This window comes from Strigops habroptila, chromosome 3, assembly GCF_004027225.2.
Source record: "Strigops habroptila isolate Jane chromosome 3, bStrHab1.2.pri, whole genome shotgun sequence".
Classification (NCBI taxonomy): Eukaryota; Metazoa; Chordata; class Aves; order Psittaciformes; family Psittacidae; genus Strigops; species Strigops habroptila.
In genome coordinates, this window is record NC_044279.2 from 88374657 (window position 1) to 88389965 (window position 15309).

Consider the following 15309-nt stretch of genomic DNA (forward strand, 5'->3'; position numbering starts at 1 on the left):
GAAGAGAGAAAATCAGAAACCACTCAGGCTAGAAATTTCACATGGACTTCAACTTAATCTAAAGGAATATTTAGCAAGTTTTTGAGTGAAGTCCAGAAGGTTTGGGTCTGGAACATCATTCCAAATGCATTTGTGGGGTTAAGTGCAGGTGCTCAGTATTGTCTAGAGTTCTTAACACTTCACATGTTGCCAACCCAATAATTTCTCAGAGCAGGATGACACATTGGTCCACCTCAGGGAGAATCTGCCCCTTCTGCCACCGTCACACAAAGCCTCCTGTTTTGCTTTTCCTATCCAGCCTCAGCCAGGGAGTGGCCAACAGCGCTAACGATCATAGACACTCTTGTTCCTTTTCCATCCTCTGTGGGGACAAGCTCAGAGGAATGTTACTCTCTTCAGATAAGCAGAAGTCAGATGTTTCCATCCTCCTGCTTCCAACTTCCATACCTGGGAGATGTTAGCTGGCACAGGAGATGGGAGGTCCCTCTGGCAGCCAGGGGGACTGGCTGCCTGTCTTTGAACCTGTTTCCCACCAAGCAATCTGCCTTCCCTCACACTCCCTCTTCTGCTCGTTTTTTAAAACACTGCCTCTTTGTTAGTTTTAAAAGCATACCCATACTTGCTATAAAAGCAAGGATCTGACATCAAATAAATTAGTCTGCAGCTACAAAGTTAGTACATGACAATGTCAATGGAGTATCACTCTAGCAGTGTTTGAATTTCAGCAACAGAATTGCAGAATAACCGGATATCTGATTCCATGATATCTGATATCTGAATAGTTAACAGATACACGTCTGGTAAATATTGTATCTCTATGAGTGAAACCTTCACCAGCTCAATATGTATCTTCGACATATTCACACTTACTGTAGTTTAGCTGATTTAGCTTTTAGTACAGAAGACAAGTAATAAGGATTTAAATGATATGGTTTTCAAACTGGCAAAATAATTGACTTAGTTATTCAACTAGCTTGAACTTTGAACAGTATTTCAATATTTAAATTTATTACTATAGCAATCAGCACTTTGTACTGCAAATAAAATAAGAGTATGGACAATCAATTTAAATTTCTTGATGTTTTCTTTTCATTCTTCCAGTAGATTAACAGAACTTTATAAATTGATACAGTTCATACTTCTTTGACTGATCTCTAAGATTGGGGGAAGGGAGGGTCCCTATTTATCATGTAAATAGGGGGGGAAGAAAAGCTTTCAGAAATCAGGACCTCTTCAGAGATCCTGACCTGACTTGTACAGCTGCTGAAATTAGGCCTTTACAGACTAGGAATATTGTGATCACAAGATGAACTTTTGAGAAGATAACAGAGTTCAAGCATGTATAGGAAAAAGAATGAATCATGGGTTTCTTTCAGAATGGAATTCATTGGCCTGTTGTATTAAAATGGTAATATACATATGGGACAAGGAGGTAATGGATGAAACCTACAGTAATCACTGAAAAACCCCACTGAAATAAGAACAGTTTAATATTGGCGCAGCGCATTTCTAATTTGATATTACTTTCTTAATATCCTTGATTAAATATTACAGACTAATCTAGACATCCTCAAAAATTTGTTTGTAATACGAACAACAGACTATATACATTGGAGAAACTGAATTAGTTCAGGAGATTTTTTATCAAAAGCACAATTGTTAATCTAGAGTTTCCCGTGGCTGGAAAGCAGATGTTTTAAATAAGGCAATCTAAGTGACAATGAGGAGAAACACTTTGTCAGTGGGAACTTTGTCAATATTCCTGGTAGCTACCATGAAGCATACATTTCCAAGTTAAGCAACAGCCAATGCATTGCCGAACACTGTATCATATGAAATGAAGGAGCCTCATGGTCCATCCTGTCTCTATGATGAATGTATATATATACAGAAACAGAGAAGCTAAGACCCAACAGCCCTGAGTATCATCCATACAACATTTAAGCATAATTCTACTCTAAATGGAATGCCTTTTTATTTAACTGAGCTACAACCTGTGTAAATTCATACTCGTAGTTCATCTCCCTAGTAACGAAAATAAACGGTTATTTATTTTAAGTCCTGCTAGCACTGCAAAACTAATAGAATCCTAGAAAAGTGGGCTGGTATCAATTTTGGCCTACCTGCATTGGCACAAACTACGCTCTCACTGCAAAGACTTCATCACTGATGAGGCAGAAACCAGAAAGGGCAGAGCTTTGGCTTTCAGACTACAGACAAAGCTTCCGAAGATCTGCTAACATGTCCCCTTTTCTTCTGTTTCTGACAATTAAAGATATTTAATACAAAGTTACTCAGTATGACCAACACATAGGCAAGCACATACCAAACTGAAGCTGACTTCAGTCTCATATTGCTTTTTACGCTCTACTTGATTAACCTCACTAATCAGCACAGAGATCAATGTTTAGACACCAGAGTACAACTAAACAGGACTGACTTACCATGCCATGGGTTTTTGAATGTTTTCTGTGAATATTTATTGACTCACATGACCAACATCTTTCAGCTCACAAAAACCTCCTTGCCTCTCTCGGAGGGAATAGGGTTTGGTGTACATACTTACACCAAAGTAAGTAAGTACTGCTGCTTACTGTAGGAAACATGAAAGACAGAACCACAGTGGAGCCAGATGGCTTCCTCTCAAGCTCACCCAGCGAGTTAATACTCGCAGCGAGTTAATACTACACCAAGCTGTGTGGTGTGGTCAATACACTGGACGGAAGGGATGGGATCCAGAGGGACCGTGACACGCTTGTGAGATAGGGCAATGCCAACCGCATGAACTTCAATAAAGTGAAGTGCATGGTCCTACACCCAGCTCAGGGCAATCCCAGGCACAGCTACAGGTTGGGTGGAGAAGAGATTCAGAGCAGCCCTGCAGAGAAGGACTTGGGGGTGTTGGTCGATGAGAAACTGAACATGACCTGGCTTCAGTGTATGCTCACGGCCCAGAAACCAACCATGTGCTGGGCTGCATCAAAAGGAGCGTAACCAGCAGGTTGAAGGAGGTGATCCTGCCCCTCTACTCTGCTCTCATGAGACCCCACTTGGAGCACTGTGTGCAGTTCTGGTGTCCTCAGCATAAGAAGGGCATGGAGCTGTTGAAGCAAGTCGAGAGGAGGGTCACAAGGATGATAAGGAGTGCTTGAGCACCTCCCATACAAAGACAGGACGAGAAAATTGGGGCTGTTCAGCCTGGAGAGGAGAAGCTGTGTGGAGACCTCAGAGCAGCCTTCCAATATCTGCAGGGGGCCTCCAAGGATGCTGGAGAGGGACTCTTCATCAGGCACTGCAGCAATAGGACAAGGGGTAATGGGTTTAAACTTCAACAGGGGAAGTTCAGGTTATATATAAGGAAGAAGTTCTTTACTGTGAGGATGGTGAGGCACTGGCATGGGTTGCCCAAAGAAGTGGTAAATGCTCCATCCCTGGCAGTGTTCAAAGCCAAGTTGGACAGAGCCTTGGGTGACATGGTCTAAGGTGAGGTGTGAGGTGTCCCTGCCCATGGCAGGAGGGTTGCAACTAGATGATCTGAAGGTCCTTTCCAACCCTAACCATTCCATGATTCTATGATTCTAATACTATGTAAGCCATATGTAAAAAATGACAGTGCTGCCACCTGCTTTCATGACTTTGGGGATTTCCTCTCGAGTCTAACAATAACCAGATGTGCTCTCAGAGCTCGAAGATCAGCTGAATAAAATGTAACGGCACTCTTTTATTTGTTAATTTATCTTAGTCGTGTTATGTTGCTAATGTTGTACTGCACTGGATTTATGCAACAGATTAAGCAGATATTATCAGCGTGGAAGAAAATGAACAATTTTCGAGTTGGTTACAAGCTGATGAACTCTGAGAAAGTTGACATCAAATGGTATATATTACACATTAAGTCAGCTGCAACAACATCAGCTGTTAGGAAACTGGTATAAACTTTAAGAAAAGGACTATTGGCATCATTGTTCATGTGCAATACACCTGAAGCAATTCAGTGTTGGCAAGAATCATCAGTTGAACTAAAGCAGCAGCAAGACCAGCCCTATTAGCATGCTGCACTGCAAAAGCAGAGAAAACAGTCTAAGAGTGTTAGAAAACCTGGACTTATAAAATCAGTACCTTCAAAATTTTTGATGTACTCTGCAGCCAGACTATAACACATGGCATATTTGAAGACCTAAAATTCACAGTTTTAAAGTTTCCCTGAATGGAGTCGTTAGATACCATCTTATATGCCTGCTACACTGTTTTGCACATGAATTACTTTTAAACCACTGTGAGAGTCAAAGAGAATTTGACAGAGAAAAAAAGGCAGACAGAGCAAGAAAGAATGAAAATTCCTTTTGTTCAACGTAAACTATTGCGTGATTGTGTTATAAACAAAATCAATAGAAAAAAATAGATTCTAAAAGTGCAATTCTAATAATGAGAATTGGAACCTTAATGGAAAAAATCATATAAAATTAACTAAAGTATATGTAGTTCTGGTACATTTATTTAATTCTCCTCACAGCAACATCTGAGAGCAACTAAAAGATGATGACCTTGAAGTTCTCAAAATAATGACTAGGATTTCTTTCTTCTCCATTGTTTCAGACAGTGTCATTACAATTAATTCACCTGGTACCATTTTCCTGTCTAGTTATAATTCTTGTCTGTTGTAGTTATAATTCTTGTCACAAAAATGAAGAATTTGAAACCTTTTAGGGATCATTTTTTACATTCCATGTTTGACATTCGTTGATAATTCTACCTCCACATTCATCTACAGGCACAGTGTCATGCATACATATGGAAAGGTTCAGTGAGCCAACCAAATGAAATATGGGATATGAACAAGATGAAACTTCTTTCTCCTTGCTGAATGGCCTGTTACTACTTATCACTAGTAGACATACCAATTCTTATAAATCATGCTGTGACATGCATAATACAGATGGGAAATAGTAGAAAACTAAAAAAACATCAGTGTGCTTTTAGAATAGTGTTAGTCATTCATAGATGCCTACAAGTGCAATTAGACCATGGTATGTATGTACTTCTCACCAACCATGTAAGAGATAATCTCCATGCACTATGCATTTTAACAGTGGAATGATGTGCTCCAGAGAACTTTGCATCCCAAATGGCACAGGCCCTGAAATCCACGAATTCTAGAGATAATGGTGATCTCTGCATATTGCTATTTATACCCCAGATTTCAGGTTTGAGCCTCACAATGAGCAGTTACCCCCCAGCACTAAGAAAACCCTGAAGAACATTCCTCAGTGGCTTATGAATGATCTGCCAACATCTCAGCCATGGTGCCAGGTAGTTATTACAGAGGCAGGTCTTGTAGTCTTGCAGCCTTTGGGAAGCCTTACATCTGAAATTGACAGATATCAGCACCATAATTTTCTTGTTATGTTTGTCAACATATGTGACAAATAGATCCTTGAGGAAAATCGCTATCGATAAATCAAGTTGTCCACGCTATACACTGCAGAGATCCTAGATACTGTGTTTCCACTCTGGTATATACCCAACCTGTACCACACAGAGCAGAAAGAAGACTTGTAATGTGTAAAGGTCTAATTCTCTTCAAGTACAGAATAAACTGCAATGAAGTATCACAACCAAGTTCCCATCCCTTTTCCCTCCAACACACATTAATTAGGTATGAAATACAAAGCAAACACAAGCACAGGAACACTGGGAAATGCAAAACATTGGCAGACTATGCTACACATGTGCATCTGCTCTAAATTTAACTGCCTGAGAATGAACTCTCTGAAGAGGACTTCAGCTTAACCTTCCACACAGACCACTGAATGATCAGAAAAATGGACAGCCAGTCAGCATCTAGTTTTCTTACTTTTGTTTAATGTGTGGCCTCAGGCTCCCTTTACTAAGCACTATTCTACTCTGCATACAGATGCTAAATGTCACAGTGATTTATGTCCATTTATGCATTTAAACAAACAAGGAGTTTTGTATTGACAGCTGGGAAAAAAACCCATGCGAGTGTCCCTCATATTTTTAGTTCATGATTTTTAAAATAGGATTCTTCACTGAGAACTGAGTTGTTTCAAGAGATTTTCTCCAATTTTAGTAGACTAGAAGGACTTTTTTAACCTTGCTTATTTTTTGCTTCATTGGTAACTCTGGTATAAAGAATCTATGCAACTGGATAATACTTGCCAACATGCATGCGGGTCCTACTGTTCTGCTCTCCCCAAATTTCATACTCATTTTAGTGTTTTCCAATCATCCCTTTTAGAGTAGTGCAAAATTAAATGACACAGAGCATACAGGAATTCAATACAACAAAAAGGCATAATTTGTGTCACAAACTGGATTGAATAGATGTTTGTGAATGCCTTCAATATTTTTATTTTTCTACTTAAAATTCACTTGGTTTTATGCCCAATTGGAGACACAGCTTCAGTGCTATCAGTGAGTCAGAGAAGCATTTGCAGTACCTCTGCTGCATTATGAACTTTTATTTTATATATATGCAGGTCCATCCATCCAGTCATCTACACAACTAATGTAACTAATGTCTGTCATTTTTTATTCTATCAGAGGTTCATGACTTATTCAAAGCTATTTTGCAAAAGTATTTTCTACTTCTGCTCCTACTAGACTGATAACTGCAGAAGGTAAAGACAACAATATTTTTTTTCTAACAGAAATACCATACACTGTTCGACTACTACCTAGAAAAAAATAGTTACCAATATGAGATATTAGCCTATTTTTCTTCTTAGCAAGAAGGGAAGCATCTTCTTAGCACAGGCTGGGATGTTTACCTTTCTTTTCCATTCCTATATATTATATTTGTAGTTTAAACAACAGTGTAGTGTTTTAAAAATACAGCGGAGCAGCCATGGTATGTAGTATTGCATCTGTATGCTATCCACTTTCCAGAAGGGCCATCTACATGACTGAATTTGGATCTAGTTTGAGAATAAGACAGGGTATTTCCAACACTATTGGTTTTAAACTTGGTTATTTTTCCCTTCTTTTCTTTATACAAACATGTATATTTCTAAGAAAAATCTGTTCAGAATGTGATGTGTTTATAATCAACAAGGTGGTCTTCAGACATTTGGACTGAATTTCAGCTGTGTCTCAGCCAACAATTGATTATCACAAGCATAATTCTACCTTCACCTAAAGTCTATCAAGACCAGAGACAATTTGAAATGTTTTCAAAAGCTAAGCTAGTTTAACCACTTTGGAAAATGCCAGGCTAACAGATCGAGAAAGAAAATCCTACCAAGAAAATAATGGGATTGTTATGTAACTTTAAAATATGGTTTCTTCACCAAAAAAAAAACCAAACAAAACTGTTGTATGTATGTGTATATGTTTCAGAGAAAAAAAATTGCACATCTGTGTGCCCACATGTGCCCACATTTCTGTGTATAGCAGACAGTTGAATATGTTTCATTTGAGAAAGCTATTTCAGCAAAACTGTTTTCACGTTCAGACAGGTTTTGTTGAAGTTCTTATGGAAAAAATATAAAGTAGCAAAAGAAGCAGAAGTAACACAGAAATTAATGAAATCTACTTTCTTATGTGTTTAGTCTGCTGGTTGCTTATGTCAGTTGAAGCCCTTCTGGATAACATCTTTCCAACTGTTAAAGAATAAAAAGGCATCTTTCTCAGAAGCTGTGGTGGTGTTTGTTTAATCCACAAAAAGGTATGAGCTGCAACTTCTATTTTAAAAAGCTAGGGCATTTCTGAGTGGGAACAATGACTCTCCTCTATTCATCAGTCCTTGTGTTCTTCACCAAATCTGCCTGAAAGCAGCTAACACCTTCCAAAGCCATCAGCTGACAGAGGGGAAAAGAACAGCTGGTGGCACAACAAGGGGTCACACCCAAACAGACAGACCCCTTCCCTTCGTCCACATACTCTGTCCTCTCTTCTTTTCCTCCATCTCCTCTGCAAATTTCCCATGGCACTGCATAGTTTAGTTTCCCTAGGAAACCATGCTAAAAATTCTGCAAGAACATGAATATCAAAATCTATCCTTCCATTGTGCCTAGTTGTATAGCTGAAAGAACTGCTAGAAGGCAGCTGGGTGGTGTTATTTTCTGTTTCACAGACGAAAGGGTAAAGATTACAAGCACCTTTCTTTTCCTCCAGCAGCAACTCCAGAGTGAGAAGTTCATTTAATGGTGAGAGACATCATTATGATCAAGGAAAAACAAAGCTTTTGAGTTACAATCCAAGGAGGAACATTTTCCCTTCTTCTAAACACTGCAGCTATGTCTGTACTGCAAACTAAACACTGCCAGGGCAGACACCCTCACCTCTTCAGTTACACTGGGCAACGTCCATGGCCTGATTTTGTCCCTACAAATTAGCGCTTTCCCAAACAGTTCCTGAGCACAAGTGAGACATTAGCACTGCCCAGCGCCTGTTCCCCCAAGGCAGCCTCCATGCAGCCATCTGGTTCTAGAGGTTACAGGGTTCAGCTCTGTGAGCTTGTGTGGTATCGTGCCTCCTTTTGGCTTCTAGGTGCAAAATAGCCTGAACTAATTTTTTTTTTTAGAAGAACAGCTACAGACTGCACGTTCAGCTCCTAAGGCTGCAGACATGCCATAACTAACACGTTGTTAGAAAGGGCTCTTCTACTACAGGTCAAGTAAAGCAACTCGTGTTTTACTGACTTTGTTTTCAGAAGGCTATTTTAAACAATAGATGCACTTCTGAGATTTCAAGCTCTTCTCTGATACAGAGAAAAAAAAACAAACAACAACCTGTGTCAATAAGGCATATGTAACAAAACTAATTGGTTTGAAACTCATACTTATTTGAAACATGAACCTTACATAGCATCTGAAATCTTCAGCCAAAATGTCAAGTGTTAGTTTCCGTTCCTCAAGGTTCTTTGTATTTATCATGTCCGAATCGGCACATTTCATGGCTTTTAGTAGCTGCATGTAAGATTTGTACTTTTGGAAGTAGCACGGTGTCCTGGATTCAGCAGTAGCAGTCATTTTTCTCCTTCTTAGTAGCTGGTGCAGTGCTGTGTTTTCGACTTTAGTCTGGGAACAGTGCTGATAACACACCAATGTTTTGAGTTCTTGCTAACTGATGTTTACTCCGATCAAGGACTTTTTCAGTCTCATGCTCTGCCAGGGAAGAGGGGCACGGGAAGCCGGGAGGAAGCAGAGACAGGACACCTGACCCAGACTGGCCAAAGGGGTATTCCGTACCACAGCACGTCATGCCCAGTATATAAACTGAGGGGCTTTACCCAGAAGGCCCAGATCACTGCTCAGGTCGGGCTGGGTATTGGTCAGCGGGTGGTGAGCAATTGTGTCTTCTCCCCTTGTTATTTCCCTTGTCATTATTATTATTGGTGGTAGCAGTAGTAGTTTTGTATTATACCTTCATTACTGGACTGTTCTTATCTTAGCCTGTGGGATTTACATTCTTCAATTCTCCTCCCCAGCCCTCCAGGAGCAGGGGGAGAAAGAAGGAGGGGAATGAGCAAGCAGCTGCGTGGTTCTGAGTTACCATCTGGGCTTAAGCCACAGCACTGATTTTGTCAGTTGTCAGGTATGTCAGTTCCCCCTAGACAGTTATGCAGTTTATTTTAAGCGAATTGGCATCTATTTAAGATAGGCTTGCAGATTAGTTGGAGTGTCTAAATTTCAAGAAGAATCTCACAATACCAGCTCATAGCTAAAAATGTAGCTGGTGGGGATTACTTCACGCAGACTCTGAGATGACATACAGTGTACATTATTAAGCAGTTCCTGACCATCCCAATCCTGGATAAAGCAAGTCATTGAAAAAACCCCACTGGCAACGAAAGCAACTAGATGCAATTCTAGTACAAATTTCTTCTCACCAAAGAGGACTGAGACAAAAGTCCAGTTCTGCAAAGTAGGAAGAGCTTGTTGCTAGCACTTAGACCAGACTTTAGTAGTTGATTCCAGTCTAAGAGATTTTGCATAGACCAGATCATGAAACCAATGATCATCAGAGAGGAATTAATAGAATTACAGATTTGGAACTTTATTTTATTTGTGGTTGTTGGGGGTTTTGTTGTTTGACTTTTGGGTGGGGTTTTTTGTTTTGTTTTGTTGTTTGGGGGGGAGGGTTCTATATATTTGAGAGCTCAGAGATGCCAACATAGGAGGAAATGGACACGAGTGCTGTGGAAACCCTGCTAGCACAGTCATTATCAACGAGTCTCAATATAAATGGAATCCTCAGAATCAGAATCAGAGGCAAAGAGCCCTACAGAGTGAACAATACAGGTAATAGAGCAGTTGAAATTAGTTCCCCAAATCTCCATTTTTAGCTGCAAAATACAGCAATTTAATATCAGTGGACATCACCAATATTATTTTGCCTATTATTTCTGAAAACAGGGGAAAGGGATGGGAAGCAATCAGATACATACATCCTGATGTTTCCTGCAGTTCAAATCTGCACAATTAATGGGTTGTATGTATGTCTACAATCACTCTTAAACAATGCTCTCTGTGGGACATTATACAACATTTCTCCTTACCAATATTATTAGGATTATATAGCTATTAAAATTAAATTTTACAAGAAGCTTTGTATGTGAGCTCTCCAGGGAGATTTCAAGATGTCTGGCCACAGTTAACTTAGATAAGCCCAACTAAGGGAAAGCTTAAAATGCCCTTCTCTCCCTCTCACATTAGAAACCAAACCACATTGTCCAACCCAAACTCCTGGATTTAAGCATCTATTGTCTAAACATGATGCTCAGTAATTAAAAGGTCTAAGTTCTAAAAGGAAGCTGTATAGTTCTATGAACTTGATAACGTCTTGACTCACAAAGACTGACTCCTCCAGATGTTGAAAATGAGACCATTCAAGAAGTATATGTACAGCTTTTGGCTACAAAGAGTCAATTTTGAGTGGAGACAGTATCTAAGAAAACTTAGCACGTTACTTTTTTTCCAGACTCCTTTGAACTACAGTCATCACAATCATCAATATCTGTGAGATAACATCTTGAAATATAACATATCTTTAACGAAAATTCCAATACAGATATAGATTAATCAGATGTTAGGCATGCTCTATACATTTGAAAAGCTTTAGAAATAAGGAATGCAAGCTTCATATACCCCATAGATAAGTTCTAATATCTAGGCTTTCACTGCACACACTAAGTTAAAGTTGTTTTGAAATACAGACAGCAGAAGAGGACTCCCTCCCCCTCCCTCCATAATGCAGTATAAAAGTCATGAGCAAAATAAAAAATGATAATAAATTAATTTTTAGCAACTGATACTATGCTTGGATCTCTATTAACATCAGTTCTCACTTTAATTTCAGTCTCTTTTTCTCTTGTTCTGTACTCAAGTACAATTGGGGCCTACAAGGATGCCAGAGGGACTCTTCATCAGGGACTATAGCGATAGGACAAGAGGCACTGACTGAACTCCAATGGATAATGCCTGAATCTGCTGGAATGAGACAGATCATAGTCTGGTCTGTTTTCCATTAGTGATACTGTGATAATTTCCATGATTATAAGGAATTCACTTTGCTAAGCCCGTAAAAGTGCATCCCCAGAGTTTTATTTATTGTCCACTCTAATTTTGTTATTTCAGTCTAACACGTTTATGTTCCAAGTGTAATAGTGTTTTTGAATTCATGCCCAGCTTACATTATAAAAATTAATTTAACAGCAGGGCTTTCTTTTAATATCTAGTATCTTCTGAAAGGACAAATATAGCTTTGGCATTTTACTTCCCTAATCGCGTTACTAAATTATATAATGAAACTTGAAAGACATGAGAGATTAATGTCATCTGGCTAAAAGAAAATGATTGTACACATATAATAGTGTCCTTACCACCTACTACTTTAATTGAAAAGTCAAGATAATGATGGAGAATAATGACAGTTCTCCACAAGTCTAGTTGGATAGCTAAGAACTCTACAAGGAAAAAAAATAAATCTATCACTAAAAAAGGGCACAGAAGAAATTAATTTCGGGGTTTTGACAACAGTTGTATCATGATCACTTTGAAGATACTGCTTTACCAGCTGCTTAACTACTGACACTGAATATTGCTCAACTCACACGCATGGATGGATAAATGTAACAACAGAGCATTCACATTCTTTGCTCCAGGTCACTAAGTACCTCAGTGGCAATTTTTATTTTTTTACTATCAGACCCCCAATGGAAATTGAAACTTTCAATAGTAAGATATGAAATAATCAAAATTAATCATTAACAGACTTTAGTATCATTTTAATAGCTAGCGTATATAACTAAATAGAAACAACAGACTGGCTACACAGCTTCTTAAACAAACTTTTTGCAGTAGATCAGACATTGATTTGAGAGATATAGACATGTTCCACACAGAAATATTGGCATGTTATCCTAGCTATTCCTTGAGAGTCAAATCATTTTAGTTGTACAATTAAATGTATTTTATATATTCATAACATACAAAATGTATCACCATGGATTACAGGACTGAATAATTTTAGCCTCAAACTCTTCTTTTGAAATAAGCAAGTTCCCTTACATATTGTACTGAAGCTGATAATGTGGCAAAGTCTCATTAACACGAAAGCAAATTGGTGCAGGCCCCCCTGAACCCCCCTCCCGCTATATTCCTCCAGCTATAGTTTGTAACCTTGCTATGAACTCCGTATTCTGTTTTCATTAAAATACAATTTGAAGATGAACCAGTACACTAGAGAATTAGCTTTTCTCCTAAAATCTGAGCCTCCTCGCTGACTCTGTATGATTTAGCTGTCCTGTCTGAACGGAAATACTAATGCCCCAACCTCAACCCCACTTCATGGACTAAATATCACTCTTCTCACTCTCACCTCTAAGCTCATTGTTTATAGCAACTGCCTGAGGTCCCTTTCACTCAACACCAACTAAAATACAGCTGTTAATAGAAACTCCTCCTGACAGTTTGCAATGACCTTCTCCTTTCCAGTCTCTGATCCATTACTAGATTTCTATACCCCCTGACCTGTCAGTCACCCTTAACATCTTTCTACCTTATTTATACCTCTTTTCAGTCTTTCTTTTACCAGCCTGACTTCTCTCACCCCACCTTTTACTTGTTTTCTCTCTATGTCCCTGACTGTTCTTTTAACTCTTCCTTTGCAGAACCTGTCTTATTGCCCTTCAGCTTAGAGTAAGGCATCTCATTAGGCTCAGTCTTTGATTGAACACTTTTTTTTGATTACACAACATACACTTATGTTGTGTAATCAAATCCACCAACCTAAATTTGACTGATATCTCTACATCAAGACTTCAAGATTTACCTCTGAACCACAGATGTCTCCAAATAATTTTCCCTATCTTTGGCTATACTATACTTCTTTGCAATTTTCTAATATGTCAGCTACTTACTTAAGATTTCTGAATATATTTAATAGATAAACTTTAAAGACTGTTATAAATAAATCCATTAACAACATCCAGACAAAAGCTAAAACCAGGAAAACTTTTCGTACTGCACTGTTATGAAACAGACTAAAGAAACCCAACAAAACAAAGCAAATTCAAACTCCAAAAACCAACAAGACAAAAAAATAAATCCATTTAAATATTTACATGGATAACATTTTTAAAATTAATAGCTGCATCAGTACAATAAAAATGATTTGGCTGCACAGCAGCTAGCTCAGACACTGAAAGCAGAGCAACTGTAGGAGTTTGCAGGTGCTAAACTTGATGTACTTAGGGAGATCAGTGGGGGAATTTTGCTGACCAAATCCTGTGTTGCGTATTTTATTAGTAGCAACCTGTATAAGGAATAAGTCACAGTTTAGTTGGTTGGGTTTTTGTGTGTATATGAAGCTGTGAAACCTTTTAAGACCTCATTTCTGTTTTACAGGAACATCTCTGATAAGAACAGGACATATTCTTTTGGGTGCCTATAGAAAATCTCAAGCTAACCTTTCGCCCAGCAAGCCTGGTGATTACTGGAAGAAAAAGGGAAGAAGAACATGCTCTTGCATTAATCGACATGAGAGAAATCTGGCAACAGAGGCAGCTTGTGTATTTCACCCAAGTCCAAGATGCACGTCAAACTGCTATTTCCTGTGCAAACTACAAACTGCTTTGTCTTTACAATGTCCATATCATAACTCCAAAAAAGTAAGTCCTTCAAATACACAAGTAAAAAACTTTTTACTCTACTTTGCTACATGCAAATTTTAGTACTCATAGTCAGTTGTTTAAAAAGCAGTCCTATAAAAGTCATATTAATGAACTACAGGATTTTGTATTTTGATTTGTGTTTTGGGGTTGGGTTTTTTGTGGGTTTTTTTTGTTTGGTTGGTTTTTGGTTTTGGTTTTGGTTTTGGTTTTTAATTTAAGCCTTGAACTAATAACAGAAAGAAAGGCATTTATATAGAGCCAAGTCATTCTAATTGCATTAAATGAGCAGATAAATAAAGGAGCTATTTTTCAGCCTATGAAGAATTTCTTCCTAAATGTGTGGTCCGCTACAAGTACTATTGCTCTATGCAGTTCTGTCGAGTCTGGGGCGTTCTTCGAGAAAGATACAGGCCAGCTGCAAAGAGACCAAAGAGGATCATTGAGAAAAAGAAGTCTAGAGTATGATCTGCTTTGAAAAATGAACTTCATGAGATGCCTCAGTCTAGAGAAGCCTGAGGAAGACTTAGTAACAGTTTTCAAATGCATAAAAGTCTGCTGTAAAGAGGAAGAAAAGTCTGTTTTCATGTCCATAAACATGATGCAATGGCTTCCAGTAACAGCAAGGAATACTACAGTAGCACAGTACCGGGACAGTCATGAAGCATCCAACACTAGAGATCATTAAGAACAGGTTAGAGAAACATCTGACAGAAATGACAAGTATAGCTGATCTTTCCTTCAGGTTCAAAGATAACCTAAACAGCCCTGAGGGTATTCTCATTTTACATCCTACATATGCCAAGAGAAGGCCAGCCTCAAAGATATCAGAGATAAAGAGATGCTGATTTAAAAGGGAAGCTGAAACATTTAGCTTATCTAAATTATGATTTTTATAACAGCAGAACTGTATTTAGCTAGTGCATTCACACATGGAATTAATTAAGCTGCGTTTAAAGCATTCTATTTATAATTGCTAATTCTCCATTTCCTGCAAACCAGACTAACAAGGCATGAAATTATTTTTTAAAAGTTTGCATAAATTGGCATGGCTACATAAAATTTATACTCAGTTGGAAGACCGAGGCTGCTATCTGTTGAAAAAAATTTAATGTGGTGATATAGTAGGTGAAGGGGGCAAGCAAGTTTTTAACACAACATTGATAGTAATAAAT